The 15,416-nt window shown below is 43.0% G+C and overlaps 1 long non-coding RNA gene across 2 annotated transcripts in view; it reads left to right on the top strand.

The window, feature by feature from the left end:
* LOC139671095 (uncharacterized) overlaps window positions 1-15,416 on the top strand; it is a 31,958-nt gene that overhangs the window by 1,341 nt on the left and 15,201 nt on the right. Inside the window, exon 2 of one of the 2 annotated variants that reach the window (XR_011697673.1) lies at window positions 4,099-4,188. This is a non-coding gene — a long non-coding RNA (uncharacterized lncRNA). Of the gene's footprint in view, window positions 1-4,058; window positions 4,189-15,416 lie in introns of those variants that run through there. The other variant, XR_011697672.1, reaches the window with a different exon arrangement.

Below are 15,416 nucleotides of genomic sequence, written 5' to 3'. Positions count from 1 at the left end.
CTTACTGGGATTGCTCATCCACAAGTACTTGGGTAATGCTTCTGTTGTTGCTTAGAATAGGCAAATTAGATTAATGGACATGAAATGCATCATTGGAACATGCAGCTCTACCGGGTCCCAGCTGCCAGCATCTGGGAAGCTAGAACATAACCACACACAGGGCATCCTGATCATCCAGTTCAACTCCTTGCCTTCACAGGCAAGAAGGCTTTATATTCATTAATGTGAAGTGATCACTCTGGCAAAACAAGGCAATGTTGATTTGGTACCTTCCAACCTCAATGACTCCACAAGTCTGTGTACTGAATGTACCCTTTAGATAAGTTTGGGGCCCACGTACCTTGTAATTTGATTTTAAACAAAGCAAATACAAATGTAACTGCTGGAACCTTTGTTTTCACTGGAAATCACACTCTTATCTGTGCACTGTGAATGTCTGTCCTTCCTGCTGCTTAAGAGGAAAATTAAGGTAATATATAGTAAGGTAATAACAATACAACAACAGGAATTGGTTCACTCAAAGGGGTTAGCTCAGGGTTTGCTTTTATTTTAACTGTTCGTGCACATTATCATTTTCGCCTTGAGGATTGTTTTGGGGAGAAAGATTATGAAACTCTGAGCTAGTTCTCTCTTGTGCTACAGCTTCATTATTATATGCATAACTCTAGAAAATGAAGTCTCTACTTCATGAAAATGCATCCCTTTGGTTACTGAGGTTTTAGTAATATAGTGCTTCCAGTTTTTATTATTATGAATTGGAGAACACTTTTTAGAACTCCAATCCTGAAATGGATTCATGAGATAAGAATCTTGCCATTCTCTTAAAAAAAAGTTTCTAGACCTTGTTGTTTAGAGAGAAAAGCACCCTATGAGTGTGAGTGTACTTCAGAAGCAAGAAGAAAAGCTCTGGGAAGAAACATGAACAAACCAACCTCTGTAGTTTAACCTTGTGACTCTTAAGTTCCTTCTCCTTTTTGAGGCCTCAAATATTGCAACTGGCAGTGCTGTGGAAGGGGTAGGTCTCATTAGCCAGCTGCTTCTAGGCAAGCAATGCCCTGTGAGAAGGAACAAACCTAAGCTTTCAGCTCGGCAGCCCAATCTCCTGCTTGTACATTTCTGTAGTGGGACTTTCTACGAGACCAGGAGAAAACCCAACAACTCTGAAATCCTCTCCCTTTCTCACACCATTCCAATTAAGTGCAATCAATTGCTCAATCAATCTTTTGCTCTTAATAAAGCTGGTAATCTTTTTCCTTCTAATTCCCCTCCAGGTTTTTTAACAATTGTTCAGACAGACACAACAAGCAGCTTTTGTAAAGGAAGAGTGTAGGCGTTTCCTTTGGCTGTTTTCACTTTCTCCCTATGATGATGTTATGCTCTGCACCCTCCCCAAATCCTAATCATATACAATGAGTGTGCTGGGATCCCATTTTTTTTCCAACTGGCATGGATTGAGTACCCTAATTTGAGGGCAAAATCACGCCAAAATATTTGGGGGGGGAGGGGGGAGGGGGGAGGTGGGCAGGGAGGGAGAATAGACATTTTGTCATCTTTGCTGATGAGTCAGATCATTTAAACTAAGGAAAGGTTTGAAAAAGGGAGGGGAAACACTATCCAGCCTTATCTACTCCAACATTAATTTGGGTAGAAGGTTGGAGTGGAGGACGTCTGAGCAAATCTGTTCCTCATTCAAGCTGCCTTTACATGGTTACTGTTGTCTGCAGGCTGAAAGAAGATGCATTAAATTGTTACCCACCAGTGAGTGACTGTGATAGAGAGGGAGAGACCCCATGAGTGCTTGCCCTGGTTCTGTGTGTGTGCAAAAGCCATGCATGCTTGATATGCATATTTAAAAAACCCAGTGCTCTCTTCCATTGCATTCCTTCAACACCCCTGCATGGCCGTGTGGGAGGAAGACTGTGGTGTACCTGTACAAAAAATATTTGTACCTGAATGCACCTGTACCTGATAGGTTTAATCCTCCTGTCATAAAAAAACCCAAACAAACTGTCCCTAATTGACACTGACATGGTCATGCAACTGCAGGGATTATCTGTGGGTCAGGCTGTGTCTGCAAGCCTGACTGGTCGGTCTCATTCAAAGTGGATGAGAAGATTAAATGGAGCAGATACCAAGTAACTTAAGGGGAAAAAAAAAAGTGTAGTTGGGAGAGTTAGGAGTGACCTGAATGGGAAGAAGTAAGAAGGTGTGGTACTGTGGAAAGTGCCAGCAGCACAGTCCTTACTTAAACTTTACTTAAACTTGCCTGCATGTTGATTTTAGCATAGGGACTGTCAAGTCAGGCCTATACGTATAAAGGAAAAGAGAGGGGCAGCATCAAGAAAATGGCTTTACTCCACTGTGAAATTAAACCAAATCAAATTAGTGGGAATACTTGTGTCCTAGGAGAGCTGGTGGGGATATACATTACACAAGGGTACATTTGCACTGTAACTGCTCCTGCCAACAAACTCAAGCAAGCCTCAAGCTTGCACAGGATACTGGGGTCATTGGCTGCTTGTGCACAGGGCTGGCTTCTCCAGCAGGTTTTGCAGACCATAACAATTCTGTGCTCCTGTGTTTACATTGCCATCAGTCCCCCAGTAAGGTGATTTGAAGCTAGCTCAGCTGGGCCCATCCTGCATGCAACTGCTGTGGTGCAGATATGCCCTGGGACATTTAAAAGTAGGTAAAACTCAGATGAATATGCTAAAGGTGGTAATAGGGTAATGAGAAGGAAGTGCTATTCTGTCTGATGGGCCATTTTCAAATCTGTTTTTGAGGCTAACCCTGCTGGAAGGTGAAGAGGTGAGGAATAAGGTTGCTCATTTTATTATCACTGGTCACAGTCTCTAGCTGGCTCAGTTGTAGGCAAAAGCCTCTAGTGTGGCTTAGAGGAAGGCTATTCCAAACAATCCCTGGCCTCTCACTGTCACTACTAACATGACAATGAGGATCAGCTGGATGGAGAGGTTTCTCATGAATGCCTCTTTGCTTGGCTTTAGGGATAGAGGAGCTGTACAGGAGCTTCTGTGCTGGTGGCAAGCCAGGAGACTATCTCCTTGTACTGGGGTGATCCTCCCTTGGCTGGGTCTTCCAGCCTCGGGGCTGTTTGCATTGTGAAGATGGCACAAAGCAGCCTTACTTCAGGGAAGGATTGGGGCCGGGGCCTTATCTCACTTTGATTATATTAAATAATCTATCTGTCTGCCATATTATTTACATAACTCTTATTTAAATACTTTTACATCAGACACACTGAATCATGAGACTGAAAGTCTAGACGATGCTTGCTAGGCTCAGTCTGCCTTTAACCCTCCTGTGTTGCCATTTTTCTTGTCTTTTCCTTCTGGATTATCCTCCTCTGCTTTTGGTCTGTGAGGGACCTATGAAATGCCTGGAGGTCCCAGGATTTCAGAGTGAGCAAAATGAAATTGCTGAGGTGAGAAAGTGAGAGCACGGAGGGCAGAGGGGAGGGGAAGAAGGCAGCAGGGAGGAGGGTGATGGCTGTGAGTTGTTTGTCTGGTTTTACTGGGTCAGCTCGGAGTGAGGCTGTAGGACAAATGGCTTTGGACAGACAAACTTAGGAGAGGACTTTACCTCAGGAGCTTGCCTTCTGGCAGGCCCTGCCCTGGCCAGCTGCTGTAGGAGATAATTAATTTTGGGAAGAGCAGAAGAAGAAGGTATAGTGTTACCTTGTACTAAGAAGGCTTATAGGGAGAGTTTCGATACTGGGAATTTGAAAAGAGCACATAGAATAGAGAAGACATTTGTCATTTTAGAGAAAAGCCAGGAAAGCACATCAGTTTCCTCAGGTTCTTCCCACCCCTCTAGAAGTGCATTATAAATTACTAATAATTCATAAATGGCTTGTGTTATGGCACACTTGACAAATTAATCTGCCTCTCCTTCTGATGGCACGTTCCAGGTTTTATGACTCAGTGTCACAAGCCTTGTTGTTATGATTTCATTATATATTGACTTTGATATATGTTTCCTGCCACACTTGTGTGCACTGGGACCAAATCTCTGATTTTGAAAAAAGGAGGACAGGGACTTCTGGTTCCTCATCTTTCACTTCTCTTTGTCGAAGGTTAGACCTGCGTCTGGCTGCCACTTCCAGAGGGCCTGGTGTTGTCAAGGCTGAGATGGAGCAGCACTTCCACCTAGTGGTCTTCAAAAATTAAGGCAAGTGCCTCAACCTCGGAAGTTCCAAGCCCACAACAAAAACTTGAAGTTCATCTCTGAAATCGTGTATCTTGCCCTAATGTGAAGCAATGGATTATTTGCATTCCAGAAAGAGTAACACAATAATCCACGTTTTATTTGTATTTTCAAGTAATTTTTTGGACTTAGTTTCATGGAATTTGATGTGATTGGTTTTTTTTTTTACTTAGTTTCATGGAATTCGATGTGATTGTTAGACCACAGATTCAGGGATGCTGTGACAGGGAGGTGAAACAGAGATGATGATGTGTTCCTAAACTGAAGAGCTGGAACACTGTACTACGTTTACAAAATGCTTGGCAGCCATCTATGCATCCCATAGTATTTTACACATCTGTATTCACTCTTAGTTTACAGCTGGAGAAAACAAGGTATGAAGGAGTATGGCAGATACTTTATGAAATAGTATTTGTTTTGAATCCTTGTTTTTGAGTGCTTCTCCAAAGAAGCTGAACAGTCAGTAAGGATATAGAGCACAGATGGACGCAGGACGGCATGATCTGTGGGACACTGTGGCAGTGCAGATAAATAACCACCACAGCAACAACCACAGCACAGTATAATACCAGAGGAACCTGAGACTCTCTGAAAACCAGACCTAGCGTCTCGAGCCAAGCTCTCAGAGAACTGAGGCCTGCTCATCTCATGAACAGATACTCCTGAAAAAGGTAGAGAGGCCAAGCTGAGGATAACTAGGTGGGGTTAAATCACACTGACAGGCCTGTCGGTAACAAAAGCCCTATAAACTTCTGAGAGGAAGACTCAGATTTGCTGTCTCCTACTGCCACTGCCAAGCTGCGCTGCCTCCTTTCAGCAGCTGTTGTGAAAGAGGAACTTGCTATTCTGCAAGGGTTGTTTCCCAATAAAAAGGCTCAAAGGGTGGAATTGTTATTGTGAAGACTGGGGAATTATGTACACACACACACACACACACAGAGCTCTGATTCCTGTAAAGGGAAGTTGCAAGTTCAAAAGTGAGGATCAGAGCAGCTGAGGTGATTTTGCTATGAATGCAGTATGTGATTGACATCTCTGGGCTGATTCAACATCCAGGCATGATACGAGGTGTGTTGAAGTTATTTTAAGGTGCTGTGGTTTGCCTTAGGGTATCCTGAAATTCTGACACCCTGCCAAATACTTGACTCCCTGGGGGATGGGGTGATCTTCTGATAGCCACACCCTCCTGATTGGCTGCCCAAATGCAATTATATTAAAAAAAGAAGTCTTTATTGACAATGAAAAATTTTACTGGAGAAACACACAGGTCATTGTTCCTCTTCTGCTGTGTGACTCATCCAGATCAAGCTGTCTGTTTAGTGAATCTACTAATGCAGTAACTTGGAAAACCTAACCCATAAGTACTTCTTTTGTTTCCTAAAAAACAATCGCTGGATGCCTTTTGAAACCTTTCAATTTTTTTTTTAAAGCCCTGCCGTGTTTTGGAACGAGAAGAGCACAGGCACTTTCTTGGCAAATCTTCCATAACCTTTTCTGTTCCACCCTCAAACAGTACCTTCTTTTACGGGGCTTGCAACAGAAGTGCTTTACACCTCTGCAGAGAGGAAACCTTAACGGCATGCCTGTGAGCTGAGTGAGCCTGAACGCTAGAACAGTGTCATGCCTTATCATCACATGAGGTCTGAAATATGTTCCTGAGGTCCAGATCCTGAGTGTGACCTCCCTTGACCTGATCCATGAGCACTCAGTAGTGAGCTTCCTGGGACAGAGGCAAGATGCAAGCCTTTACCCCAGGCACTCACTTTCCTCCCTGAAATACATAACATTTTTGCTCAAAGCTCCTTTTGTCATTGAGGTGGCTGCAGTGTCAGGACAGGAGCATAAGGGATGCAGATCCACATCTGCCACTCTTTTCTGCTCACCCACCTGTTGCACAAGTGAAAAAGTTTGCAAGAGCACATTGCCTTCCCCAGCCATCCCCGTGTGCAGCTGCTTGCGTCCTGCCCCTTTGGCACAGTAGAATTGCCCCATGTGTGATGCAGCTGGAGAGGGCTCTGCCCGCAGAGGAAACACAACGTTCATCCTGAAATGCAGGAACTTTTCCCAGTGCCTTGTTCTCTATCAAAACCCTTAGGGTTTGGTGTTTTTTTGTGTTTGGTTAGTAGGTTTCTTGTTTGTTTTGTTAAGGTGGCTGACTGCTAGCTCCTAAGTTCTTTCAGATAAATTATTAATTAGAAATAGGCTAATAAGCAAATAAATATACTACCATCAATTAAAAAAACCCCCAACAACTTCAGAGCATGCACTTATCTCAGTACTGCTGGGTAGTTGAAGCAGCTGCAAGAAAGCTAATAGCAGGGTTGAAACCAGACTTGCCAGCAATTTCATTCTTGGCCAGACAGTCCATTTTTTCATGCTTTTGTCTGGCTGTCTCTCGGTAGGGCTGCACAAGGAGAGCAGTTTTACTTTCTTTCATTATTATACATATATTTTTCTGGTGAATTCATCTATGACTGCCATAATAACTCAGTGGCACTCTGTTTCCAAGGAAGCTTGAGTGACTGAATAATGAAGATGAATCAGGAATCCAGAAAAAGAGAAAATTCTTTCCTGTGCAGCCTGAACCCAATAATCTGCTTTTGCCAACCTGTCCCTATGAAATAAAAAAAGAGACATTCGTTTGTACTGCTTCATTTTCCTCTATGTACAGCAAAAGGATTTTTTGTTGTGATCTGTCACCCTCATGTGCACTGTCTAAACTGCCCGTGCCCCTTTCTACTGCAGGCAGTATGGAGAACAGTTATTTTTAACAGGAACTCATTCAACATACCTATGTGTTGGTTTGTAGCAGAGGTCACACTCTCTGGACTTCACTGCAGCTGGGATCCTCCTCTTGACAAAGGTGATGTGTCTTAGGGCGTCTTTGGCTTGGCAGGAACGTTTATTAAAATACCACAAGTTCAGACAGTGCTGGTCGCAAGGAGTGCACAGTGCATTATATGTGGGAGGACTGGCGCAGAGTTTCCAGTAAAAATGAAGTGACTTAGAAAACTCTTCTTCACCCTGGCACATCCCAGGGAGCGCATTCTGTCTCTGTGTCCAGTGAAACCTACTCACACTCGGTGCACAACGTGTGCTTATATACGACTCAAAGAAAATCTTGGGAATCGTTTAGCTCCTTGCTTGCACACAGCACAGGTTTCAAAGTGTCCCAAAGTGTATTCTTTTGTGTCCAATGAAAGCCTGTCTCAGATTTTAAGCATAGCAGTGGCCATAGTTTCAGCTGCTGTAAATCAGTGAAGTCTCAAGGAAGCTGGTGGGGGTTTGCCAATTTACACCAGGTGAAAGTTTGGCCCTTGACTATCCCCGATACTCTGCCCTGAAGATGTAGTCAGCACAGGGAGCAGTACTCCATGTAATGACAGCCTGTGGAGCTGGAGCACAATGCCCAGAGTGAGCCACAGAGCTAAAGCAGTGTGGATTCATCATCTGTCCAGGCAATATGAGGACACCAATATTGCAAGTGAATTTCAGGTAGTTGCCACAAGCTATTTTACATTTCATAGAGTCTTCAACTGTCACAGGAGTGGTGGTCTCTTCTCAGCCTTCTTTGCTGGTGGTGGAAAGCCCTCTTTCTTATTCCATCTTTCTTTGGCTTCTCTGCATTTCATAGGATGGGGAAGATTTCTTCTACCTTTTGTTTGTTTTTTTTTTTTTCAGTGCTACGTTTGAGGTCCAGTCAGGCCCAGGAACTTTTTGTGATTCTGGTAGTAGGTACCAAACAGTTGATGACAGGCTTGAACAAGAACTGCCTCAGAAGGTGGAATTCAATGGCTTCAAAGGATCAAAGTCACTTTGCACCAGGAGACTGTCCAGTCCTTTTCAGTAATCCCATAGGACTTGATTTCATGGCTGAACCTCTTTGTATTTGGTATGTCTCCTGTCATCTTTGAATTCACTGATTGACTGATAGTTCAAAGTATACATCAATTTTGAGTTAAAAAATAATACAAGTTAAAGAAAAGGAGGAAAGTATTTTCAGCTTCATTTGTTAAAACTGACAGTAGAAGTTTTTTTAAGTTCATAACTTGTATGTTATTTTTGAACTGGGTCAAGTCTACAGATAAGGTACCTAGTGAATTGTTAATGGAGCTATGCTCACTTGTACCTGTTGACCCAGTGGCTTCCCCCTCTTTTTTTTTTCTTCCTACTTTTGACCCATAAAACCCTAGGTGGGTTGGGATCTGACAGCTTCATAGATTAGGTGTTCAACCATGCTCCAGAGATCCAGGCATTTTAACAATACCTCCTTATCTGTTGATATCACTATAAAGACAAAATATAGTCACTTTTGTGGACTGCTCAGAAGTCAGAGTTAGTCTACAGACTAGCCTGTAGTTATAAAGTATTGCCAGCTTTTGATTGCATCTTATGGCTCTGGGTGACTTTTTCCTTCAGTTAATTGTCTATGGGACAGGAAGAGACATGGGTCAGAAAACTCAGAACTTCTGTCCCTACATGCTATTGAAGCCAAAGAAAACCCTGAGTGAGACTGTGGGTACAAGGTCTGTTTTCATCTGGGATGCAAGTTCCTCAAGCACTTTGAAAATCCCATTTTGTGCCTGAGTCAGCAATGCAGTGTTTGGCCTGTAATGAGGTAACTACTCACCAATCCTTTGCCAGCAGCAAGTGGACAAATCCAAACCTTTCAGTCTGGGCTGTAATTTCACTGATGCCATGTTAGTGTGAAATACAGATGAATATGACTCTATTTCTGAGTTGTCTTGCAGCATCTGAAGATGTACATTGATCTTCAGCAGGAATGGAGGATTTCAGTGAATAGGATTTCCATTTATTCATTTATGCTCGTTGTATTGGAAATAGTGGCAGAGAAAGGCAGGCAAATTTGGTCCTGGCACCACAGTTACTGCTTTCCTGAGCATATAAACTAGCTGAGTGATGCAGATATTCTGAACTGTAAATGGTGCAAAACAATAAATGACAAACCAGTGAGTGGGTAGATGTATTTCATGGGGAGAGAAGTACAGAGCCCCAGTTTTAACACAGGCACTTCAGTTCACACTTACATGAGCCACTTCCCTCCATAAGAAGTGAACTCAGCTCAAGGAGAATACTTGGAAATAAATGTGGGAGAAGACAGATGTTCAAGATGCTGCCTTGTAGTCTCAGGCTTGCTTATTTTCCTCTTTACCTCTCTTAGGAGAGGTTATGTCCCTCTCTCCCATTGCCACCACCTCTTGTGAGACTCACTTTCTCTGCCAGGCTGAGCAGACACCAGGGCTGCTGTGAGCAACCTGCGAGGAGTCTGAAGTGGTAGGTAGAAAGTGGCATGTCCTAGGTGCATTTCCCATCTCCCCCACCAGCCTTATAGCCTTTTCTTCAGCCATTGCCACCACGTGAACCACTACTCCTTCTGGGGGAATGAGCGGGTTATGACTGTGTTATTTGTGCTGCCAAGTGTTACAAGTCCTGGGGCAGGAGTTGGGAGGAAGGGGAAAGCTGAACCCTGTTTTTTCCAGCATTGGCTCTTGTCCTTCCCACATTCCTCACAGCCTCAGCTCTCTTTGGAAGCAGCTGTAGTGGCCTAAGGAGGCTCAGGTAGTGGGAGTAAGGTAAGCAGGATTGCTAAAAAGCCAGAGCAGATACATGGGTGAAGCAGTCTTGAAGAATGTAAGCAAACTTCAAAAGTAACCTTAAGACCAAAGAAATTCAACTGGAAAAGGTAATCAAATATATTTTCTTACTTATCCCAAACAGAATTGATACTGGAAAAAGTGCTGATGGATTTCATCTCACCTTGGGGACATCAAGTGGAAAGGAAATACTCAGTATGCACCTATCCATCTTCCCACACAGAATATGCAATCTGAGCCTTTCCTAGCTCTGTGTTTGTCACATTCTGGGATGCTGTTGTATAGTTATGCAGATGCTGAGACTGAGTCTATGCTAGTAAATCCAAGCATGCCTGGCAGTCTTCCTTGGCCCTGCAAGATGATTGTCTATGCTAGTACTTTGCTAGAACATTCTCTGGCACAAACATGGCCCATTGCAACTGTCTGAACAATTTTTGGGTCTGGTTTGGCAACTGGAGCATGCCAGGGACCACACCCAGTAGGTAGTTTGCTTCCTGCCACCTCATTTAGGAGGGTCATTCACTAGCACAGTGTTTTCTGGCCTCTCTCCAACTGGTCTGGAGGTTTGGTCCTAATGCTGTAATGGTCTAGTTTCCTGGTATGGATACAGCCTGACTATAACCCAGCATGGGGGTGTATGTGTGCTATACTGAAATTCCGCATGGAGCATGTTAGCTATTTGATAGCCTGTGCAGATACCTCAGTAGAAGTCCTGGACACTCATACTTTGTTACCTTGGAGGAAGGGGAGATGGGACAATGCGGACAATAGGGACAAATTCTGCTAGGGTGCATCTTGGGAACACGTTAACAGGGCAAGGGTAGTGCTGCCCAAAATCCCAGTGTGTTCAGCTGGCCCTTGTCAAGCTAGGATCCCTGCAAATGGGTACAAATCCTACCTCCACTCACAGAATTATAAGAAAGAAAAATCACAATGGGAGTAAGTTTTCCACTGTACTATCTCATTCCTAGAGGTTTTCCTACAGGCATGGACAGAGATGAGATACCTTGCCCATGACACCGATTTGGAGGCTTGATTGAGCCACCTCTGCTCAAGCAACTTGGAGCAGCTTCTTGAGAATATGCATCTAATGAGGCTAAGCTCTAGACTTCTGCCCAGCGTGTGCTGAGGCAATTGAATCATGCCTTAACCCTCATGGCTGCATTCTGAAATTTTGACATGATCTTCGTACTGTCATCATCCTAACGTCTCCAGAGTTGTACTGGTATATTCACTGTACAGAGTATGTTTAGGGCTGGAAGATAAAAAATGCTGTGGTATTCACAGTTGTGTTGGCTTCCAGGAAAACCTGGTTGATGGTGAAATGAGTGGCACTGGGATCTGAGTGTGTTTTGGAGGAAAGAAGACATTGTAATTACTTTTACTTTTGTCCTGAAGTCTTAGAGAGCAGAAGGGGAAAGACCACGATGTGCCGAGGGGTTGTGTTAGAGGCAGGGAGCCTGTGAGGCTGAAAGAAGAGGCAAAAGAAGTGCATGTGGGACAGAAGCAGCCTTGACACTGGAAACAGAGGACTGGGGAGACAGGCAGCTCTGAGCTGGTGATGGTGAGCCAGAGGAAGGAAGTTTCACGGACAATTTATGGCTCAGACATTCATTTGATGTCTGTCTGGTGGCCTTCAAGCTGGGTATGGGACAGAGTCCATTTCCTGTGCATACCATCTGTGATATGCTGGGCTCTCTCCAGCAAGGCAGTGGTTCACAACACTCACTACCTTTCACCCAATATCTGCAGGTTTCTGGGGCCTTGCAATGGCTCATAGTGCAAGAGCTGACAATGCTGAGGAAAGCTTTTCCATCACAGAGGCTTAATTCCATATCCAACACCTACACAGTCCCGTCTGTAAGACACATGGATTCCACTATAGATTGATACTTCTAAGCTATATTTTGTTGTGCATGACAGAAACCTTTGTCTAGATATCTCCTCTTCTTTTGCACGTGCAAGTAAATCTGTGTTGCAGTGAACTGTACCTTACATACAGTGCAGTAAACCATAATTTCTGTACAAAATAAACCAGCACAGAACATTGCAGGTCACTTATAGTCATTAAGTAGTTGGACCCAATTCTTCTCATTAGGCTAAAGTAGCAAAATGCACGTGCAGTACTGTTTTAAGTCTTTCCATCATTTGTGTTCTTTCCTGTTCAGTTGTAAGCACTTTCCCCCTGTTGTGATCTCCACATCTCTATGAATTTTTATAGCACTTAAAATACTGCGTAGAGAATGGACAACCCATTTTCTGGGTGCAAGATGTTACCGTTCTCCTTCTGATCAAAGTATCTTCCAAGGTAGTATTAGGTTATCCAGATGTGATAAGAAACAAGTCTGCCTGTTGACATATTGTGATTATAAATTTGCATCATTTGAATAATGCTTGTCTAATTCTTAAATCCTTGTAAATTGATTTCCATTTTCCCTATAAACTTCTCATCTTCCTCCATCTGCCCCAGCTAGGTGTCAACTGCTAATATAATTAATGTTTTTTTCTACTTATGCTTCCAGATAACTGCTGAAAAAGTTAAACAAACCAGAGCTCTAGCAGGACCCTGCTAGACAGTTCATCCAAACACATCATCTTACAACTCTGATAAAAGGATCTGTTGGATTTTGTTTCAGATGAGATAGTTCATTTGTATTCATTGCATGTTAATGTGAGTAGAAAGCACTGAGATCTAAACTAGGTAGAAAAACCATTCCAATGAAGACATTTTAAAGAAAGAGCAGAATGAAAAAAAGGAGAGCCAGGGATAATCTGCATTGAGCATGAACTTTATTTTGAGCTGGGAGGTGGTAACACTGTGTGTGTTTGCAAGTTATTGAGTAACAGGCAGTAAGAACTGCTGAACTGTGAGAACTCTTGTATTGCCCTATTTATTGGTAAAGGGATGGAAAGAATTGCTCTGAGATGTCTCTTTCTGGGCTGACTGGTATATCCAGAAGAAAAATAGGAATGAAAAGAGCAATACCCATTTACCCCCTCACAAAAATTTGAATACAGGCCTTTATTTGTATTTTATTTTTTATTATTTTTTGACTCTCTCAAACACATTCAATTGACATATTTCCCACTGCCATTTAAAAATCATGCTTTGTAATAATAAGATTAATAAAGAGAATAAACAAGACAGCAAAAATATATTAAATAAATAAATCTGATGAATTAAAAATAGTGAGGCAGTGCCCACACTCTGTCTTCACCTCACTGTTCAAAACCACAGCTGAGTGCCTCGACATGCTGCTTGAATGGAAGTCACAAAGAGCACAGATTGCTTGGCAGGGCATCCACCGCACAGAGGCTCATCTCTCAAAGGACTGCAAGTTTGACCCTCAAATACTCCTTTTCTCTGTTTAGGTCTTGCTGCGTTTTGCCTGCTGGCAGGCAAGCTGCCTTTCGTTAGTGCCTCTGTTCCTGTCTAATTGTGTCCCTTTCTTTGGGCCTGATCCAAGGCCAACAGGGAGACTTTCACTGGCTTCAGTCAACTTTTGGAGCAGCCTCTTTGAAGGGAAAGGCTGGCAAAAAGGCTGTGCAGAGAGCTATGAAGTGCTCATGCATGTTGTCTTTGAGCTTAATAGTGCTCTGCGCTCTGAAGTGTTCATGTATGAGTATAGAGTAAAAAAGGGAAAAAAAAAGAATTGCTAAGCCAGGAGAAAGAGGGCAGGGGAACCTGATCCTGCATGAACTGGAGTGCAGCTGCATAGCCTTGAGCGTTATTGTGCATAGTAGCAAAAGTGAGGCCCAAAAGGGGAACGCTTAACTAAGTACCTCACCAGCATTACAGGATGCTTACATTAATGTCTCTTCAGACATGCCTGCTGTGAGGCTGGGTGGGAGTATTAAGGGATCCGGAGATTTAATGCTTTGTGGTGAAAAGGACCAAAACAACTATTTAACTTGCACCTGCACATGAGTCCCTGCTGGGACTGGACTGGCATGAATACATTCCTAGTATGTGTGATGCTGCATGGTCATGGCTTTTCACGGGGCAGTGGATATTTTCTAGGCTAGCAAACTCCGTGTTTCTTGAGTAGTGGGGTTGATAAACAGCCTGAATTACATTAAATGACAAAGGCATTCCAAAAGAAGGTAGAGAACAGAGCATGCTGAAGTCAAATGACAAGCTAGAAAAATACTACTTCTGTACCATCAGCAGTGATGGAAAACAACGACAGCTGAATGTGATCAACAGTAACATTATGGAATCAGTATTAGTAAACTGAGAATTAGTGTGGAGTCAGGAGATTTCAGTAACATGATAAACAGGAACTTTTTTCCTCAGGTGCAGCTCAGGAATTGGAATTGCTCTTCTGCAATGCCATTTAACATTTTGCTCCTTTTCAAAGCAGGAGGTGCAGCTAAATACAGATGCAGCAAGAGAAGGGTGAAACGCATTGCCAGGTAGGATCACCGTATCAGACTTATGGTGTACCTGGATGTACTGGGGATGAACAGGGTACATCTCTATTTGTTGCTGTCTACAGTAAAAAGAACCTCTCTGCAACTGGTAACTGGGGCCTTCTCAGTAACAGACCCAGGAGAGAAATTTTGAACACTTGGCATATCTAAGAGGAGAAAGAAATTTACTCATGGGCTGAACCTAAAGTGGAGTTTTCCCATTCTGGATTCAAGAAACTCAGCTGAAGGCAGAGTGAGGTGCTTGAAGGCAGATGTCATGGACGGCAGGAAGAGTGAACTTCCTTTCCCCAGACCTGGGACTCACATGGTCCTTAGCCCAAGGGTATAATGAAAGCTGGAGGAACTGCACTGAAAAACATGATGATGTGGAAGGTTTCACTGACTAAGAAACATTTGACTGTGAACGAGCTCCATGGGGAGCCCAGAGTTAGGCTTCACAGAAAATGAGAGGAAAGTCAAGCAAATACGGAAAAGAGAGGTAAAGAAAGAGCCAAAGATAGCATCTAAAAAAGGGAGAAAAATATACAAGTATTAAGTCAAAGGGAAGAAAAATGGGTGAAGACCTAGAAAGGAAAGAACCCAGAATTAATGGTTACTCTTTGGTGCTGTCATTTTATTTCATTTTCAGTCATTTTCAGTCAATTTATGTAATACTGAATTGCCTGTCTAGTAAAAATGTACAGCTTTGGGGGACTTTTTTTTTCATATTAACCTATGTTTGAAATTGAAATTGAGAGGCTGACGTGTTTTGTAGGCTCTATTATTTAGGTGCTTATATTTGACACATTTCTTCAGGCACTGTTTTGTCAGTGGACATTAGGGTAATGTTTTCATGGTGCACAAGAGTGCATGTGTGTGCTTGTGTGTGTGTGTGAGAGAGAGAGAGGGAAAGAGAGAGAGAGAGAGAGAGACAGGAGGAAGAGGAGAAAGTACAGCTTTTCCCAAATGGGGGTCATGACCCACAAGCTTAGTAGGTCAAAGTGGAGAATTTAAAAAAAAATTAATTTCCTTTCTTCCATGGAATGGGGACTGAAAGAAAGCATGGCTGGCATACAGTCTACTTGCTGCCCTCAATTTTCCTGTTTTCAGGAGGGTTTTTTATGATGTATGCTAAAATGAAAAATGCGAAAGGTGGTTGCTCAT

The sequence above is a fragment of the Pithys albifrons genome, chromosome 4, assembly GCF_047495875.1.
Source record: "Pithys albifrons albifrons isolate INPA30051 chromosome 4, PitAlb_v1, whole genome shotgun sequence".
Classification (NCBI taxonomy): domain Eukaryota; kingdom Metazoa; phylum Chordata; class Aves; order Passeriformes; family Thamnophilidae; genus Pithys; species Pithys albifrons.
This window is presented reverse-complemented; position numbering and strand designations above follow the sequence as displayed.